We start from the raw sequence: 6,000 nt of genomic DNA on the forward strand, positions 1-6,000 counted from the left end.
CAAGGTTGGATGGGGCTTTGAGTAACCTTGTGTAGTGGAAGGTTTCCATGCCCACGGCAAGGGGATTGGAAATAGATGGTCTTTAAGGTCCCTTCCGACCCAAACCATTCTATGATTATATGATCTCCAACCCAATGCCAATAAATAACTGCTCTGATTCTTTCCAGTAGCGAGCCATGGCAAACCTGCACATCAGCTGATTGACTACATAGTAAATGGACCTACACTGAAGTTCCAAGAAAGGTTCTGTGTTAATACACATTCTGACCGGGAGACCGCTGAACATCAAGGTGGTGAACATTACAGGCTGCTGTGGCACAATTCCCTTGGCCGCAGGATAAACCCAGCCAGCTGATTGCCACAGAGGAGCCTACAGGCAGCTCCTACTCAATACTGGTGGTTATGCCACCTGCATGGCCTTGCCCTTGCCTTTATCTAAAATTGCACCAAAAAGTTCTCATGTGAGCATCCTTTAGGAACAGATTTGCTTTCTTGTAAGGAAACGATATATCACCTCGAATGAGCAAAGGGGAGAGCGTCTCTCCGTGGACAAGACCTACTCTGCACAGCGGCCCTGAGAAAATCCGTCAGGGCTCTGCAGCAACGCGAGGTGCCCAGCATCTGAAGGAACATAGGATTTACTCACTATCTATATTCCTCTTCTCGTTTTGTCTTTTTAAGACAGTTATCTTATTAAGCCATTTGTGGTTACTGAAAAGGAAAGGAGATTAAATTCTGAACGCATGCAGCGGGATGTAACACGGAAGCATAAGTAAGCAAATGAACATTCTTTTTGAACACACTCAAATTCTATTGTGTTGTAATTTTGTTTTAAAAGATCATAAGGGACAAGAATGGCAGGTTAATTTAGCTCCTAGATTCCATGGGATGCCATGCAGTAAAGCTGAATCTCCCTGCTCTGGCACTGTTTCACTAAACTAATTGAGACTGCAGTATGGCACGTCATCCTGAAATCCTTCCAATTTCCTCTGGGAAATTAAAGAAAAATAAATTTAAAAGAAAATCAGAAGGAGGTGAACTGCTTTTTCTTCTCATTTTTGCAGTACCAAACATACAGTCTGACTAATTGATCTGTTTGCTCCTCTGCTTATACAAATGAAATTGTTTCCAGAAGCTTGTTAGGAGGAGTAAAGCCTGTAAACCAAAGGAGGGAAGAGTCCCTTAAGCAGCCTTCCCTGTGAGGAAAAAAGAACTGTGAAATTCGATTTCACCTATGTGGATCCACACTTGCCCACACAATTCATTATTTAATAACAACACTTAATGATTAGTGTGAATTGAGTAGATTGTACACTTCATGCACCTATGTAGACACAGAATGCCGATTGTACCGTCCAACTACTAGATCTGGTTGTTTTCATTAAAAACTACTGAGAGTTGTGCAATTAGTATGTTTCAAGACAAATGTCATGTTTGGGAGACATTCAGACACACGAGGCAGATTTCACAATAAATGCTTCTGTTTCTCAGGAGCTCTGAATTTTATTCCAAATATAGTATAAACTGACTGTGTGAATACTTCATCAAAGACTTCTGTGTCAGTTCCGTTCTCAGTAAAGCAAAGAAAATGATGCCCAATATCATTAAATACTTCAGCATTTCTGGAGGACAACAGGAGAGCCAAGAGGCTGTACAACCCAGCCACTGAATGTTGGACACTCCAAAATCGGAATGTTCACAACATCGTGCTGAATTTTAAAGCTGACAAAGTTTCAAGCCAGACTTGTGCCACAGCTTGAATTTAGGTAATTTTGATGCATAATGGTTCAGCTAGATTTATGGGAATCAGGGTTAAATTTCTTCCCGATACAGGAAAAATATGCTACACATTTGTTTATTATTTAATAAAGCTGATATGAAAGTAAGTATGGTTTGGAGATATGCGTTTTTCAGTGCTCTTGATGCATCAGTAACCATATAGACAATGAAGTTTCAAGCAAGAGTTTACTTCAAACAAATAGCAAATTCCAGTTAGAGATTTCTAGGCATAAATGTAATTGCAAGGCTCAAACCTTATTTGCAGGGAAGTACTAGTCCATGACTTTGCAGATATCACAGCAAACTTGTCATAGGGCTTTTCTGTGATTATTTGCCTCTGCTGCCACCAGACCCTTGAAACCTCAGGTAAATGCTGGAACCTCCGGACATAACAGTCTCCCATAGTTTCCAGGAGGCCTATGGAGGACAAAGGATAGTGCCTACGGATCATATTTTGCAAAATACATTTCAACTTCATAAAGACAGATGGTGATATCTAAATCAGATTGCAGGTTATCACCTTATAGGACGTAAAGATTTCCTAATGGGATGAACTTAACCCTTTCAGTTCTCCGCAGCCCTCTATTTCCACACATGTTGCTACCAGGCAGTCTTTTGTTAGCCAAACTGAACAACTCCCGGCGATCCAATCGCTGAGAAGTTACTACGCATGAAAAGGTCTTAAATGATAGGAGGTAAATAAGGGAGGGAGCAGGATTCTTGTATGGGAAGGTGTAAGAGTTTTGCTGAATGGTGGCTCAAGATTCAGTGCTACACAATGCCTTGTAACTTCCAGTTGTATCACATAATGCAGCAATTGTTAGTAACATTTTACACAGCCCCAAAAGACACCATTTAATTCTACAAATTCACATTTACAGCTGGCAGCAATGGCATGCAAAAATGGATTTGCATTTCTAGACACGTAAGTGCCTATTGTGCTATTTCAGTTAATGTCACTGTGGTTTTAGTTGTTTCTTCTCGTTTTTAATTCTTTCCCTCTCCTGCCATCCAAGAACAAAAGACAAGGTAACGGAACTGGCAACATGAAACTGTAATTATATTCCCTCAGGAAATACTGTTGCTAGTAGCTATGTTTTAGCTTGTTTAGATCCCAAGCCATTTTGAACTACTAGAAGATACTATCTGGTTATTTCTGTACAGTTTTATGTAGTGGCACTTGATTTTAAAAAAAAATGGGGCTTTTCACTTTGCTTTAGCCAGAGCAAAGAATTACGTTTCCTATGCACACCATACTACAAGACAAGTAATAAAGACTTGAATCCTCAGGAGCTGTAACTTGAAATACTGGCTTCAATGACTGTTGCACCTAAAGAAAGAAAAGTAATGTTAAATCATATTCCAGCTTCACAGCAGTACCAGGTTATAAAAGCCGAGGGTCTGGCTGGAGAGGTTTTAGGAACAGACTTTCTGTTGCAATGTTTAGCCTTTCTCTCACCAATGTCACACTAAGAACTTCTGGGTTCCTGGCTTAGTCATGCAGATTACAATCAGTATAATGCAGAAGTCAATACTGATGCGAAGGCTTTTGTCTGAGCTTGCAACCGAGAGGGCCATTTAGCCAGAAAAAACATACATTATGCAATCTTTTCCTTAGCATGGCAGGAAATGAACACTGGACGCAAGATTGCTCATGGTTGCTGTAATAGAGAACCTGGGGCACGGGACATGGTTTTTCCAGAGTCCCTCCAAAATAGCTGCAGCAGTGAGCAAGGGGACTCAGAATCCTGATTTGAGTGATAAACATCAGAGCCTGATTTTCTAGAACGTAATGTTACTTAATGTAAAGATCTTCTACAGAAAGGACTTAAAATTATTTTTACAAATAATTTCCTTTATTTGTGAAAGAAATATTTTTTCTACTTCTTACTCCACAAAGTTTTTGGTTTGGTTTGAAATTCAGAATTTTGCAGGGAAGTGAACTAATGATAAATAACAACACCATGGAGACAGAGCATATCAGGCATATCAATCTGTCTTTTAATTCTGTGAGACTGTTTATATTCTAAATATAATTTCTTTTAATCCTGTTTTAAATACCAGTAGCTACACAAGTTTAAATGCAGTGAGTTTTCTTCAAAGTAATTTTTAACATACTGTCCCGATTTGAGGTAAAATAGAACCAACTTTCTGTTCAGTAATTTTACTTCTTAGCTAGGCCTCTTCTAACTCTCTGAAATTAACAGCATATTGTGCAGAAACCTGTTCATTCTCAGAGTGATAAGACCAATGTTTATAGTTCATGCCAAGGAACAGTATGCAGAGAGGCTCTTGCTTATACTTATTGCTATAACACCCAAGGTCAGCTAATTTCATTATTTGCCCAGTTGGAGGGTTGGAAACAGAAAGCATGGAGGGGTCTCACCTGCAGAGAGGAGCAGACAGGACAGGTGACCCAAAACTGATCAACAGGGTATTCTATGCCATCTGCCTCATGCGCAGTATAAAGCTGAGGGATCAAAGGGTCAGCTCTTTTTCTTTAATGGCTGATGTCTGAAGAGGACCCTGACTGTTCATCTGCCTTTGATCCCGATCTGTGCGTTCCTGACTCCAGAGCTGGAATCCAGTTCCCATCCATTGCTGAGTCCAGTCTGGGATTTCCTCAGTGCCAGCTGGTGATGTCACCCTGGGAGCTTGATATGGTTTTGTATATATATATTGTATCTATTTTCATTATTTCCTCTTTATTTTATTATTAATATTTCATTAAAGTAGTTTAGTTTCTTCTAAACTCGTAAATCTCTTTATGTCTTCTCCATGGAGTGAGAGGTGGGGGGAGAGCATCTGTCACCCGTAATTGGCCAATTCGGCCTAAACCATGACACATACAAAGAGTACAGCAGCCACAGCACAGAGAATGCCACCAAATCTGCTCTATGTGTCAGGTCATAGCTAGCAGGAAAATTGCCTTTGGTTGATGGGTGCAGTTACACCACTGCAGAGCTACGTTGGAACAGCTCTGAATATGGAGGCAGAGTTTTCCCAGGATTTCATTACCTTCATTGAGTGGCAGTAACCTACACAGAGCTCACTGAAGTTCTTTGCCTTTAGGCAATTTTAGTTTCATACAATAGAAGTGCATTACACGGCAGTCACTATGTTCCACAGTGATTGCTTTTACACTAATTGCATGCAGTAATGATTTAGATCACAGTAACTGTTAAGTCTGTGCTCCCGGTGTTTCTTACAATAGGTGGAGAAGTGCATTTAATTCACAGACTGATATATCTATGTATCTATTTATCCAGGGTAAATTTAGCAATTTTTTCATTATGACCAATCCAATTACTATAATCTTAAATGAAACATAACTTGCCTCCTCTAATACCTCAATTTCTTAATTTATCTTGCGTAGTTCAGCGAATTACATTCTATCCATTGGAAACGCCATCTATATTTTCTTCTATACAGTTGTTATGCACACTGCATGTTCCTGATGCTGAACATATACATAAAAATGAGCCCAACAAAATTGTCTGACGAACCATGTCGGTTTTTAATTATTTTTTCTAGATTTATATTTTTAATAAGGACCTATAAAAGTAATCACCCATTTTCTTGATTGAAGATCCTCTGTCAAAACAAGTATTACCATTAAGTAGGGTAAGATATTTTTAAGGAATAAACACACTGTTGGATATGGGTTATGGTACTTTTTAGTCTAAGTTATTTTAGAAACTATTTTTTTACACTTTGCGAAGGACGAAATGATCAGTCTCCCGAAATTACACACTCCAAAAGCTGAAAACAATCCAAGCTCATAATTATCTTCCTCTTCTTCTAAAAGGTTAATTCCTTTAAACAGACACTAACGAAATCATTGAAAAAAATAGAAAACATTAAAGGGACTACAGAGATAATCAGAAGAATTGTTAGGATGGTGGAAGGTTTACAAGGAGAAGTTACGTCTAATGAGGAAAGACATGCAATCAGCTAAATCAGTCAAACAAAATTTAAAAGGATATAGTTTGTGATATATGTATATAGCAATGAGCCTGAACATGTTTATCTAGGCTATCCCCAGATCACTCTTGCAGACCCAGTTTGAAACTCAAAAGCATGTGGATTATCAAATGAAAAAAACCCACTTCAGCAGAGGTGCTCGCTTACTGTAACACGGTGAATTCTACAGAAGTTATGGGCATTACATGATTTTAAACTGAAAATATCAGAGGTATGTATATTTTAGCTGTGCATAAT

Source organism: Numenius arquata, chromosome 5 (assembly GCF_964106895.1).
Source record: "Numenius arquata chromosome 5, bNumArq3.hap1.1, whole genome shotgun sequence".
NCBI classification, from domain to species: Eukaryota; Metazoa; Chordata; class Aves; order Charadriiformes; family Scolopacidae; genus Numenius; species Numenius arquata.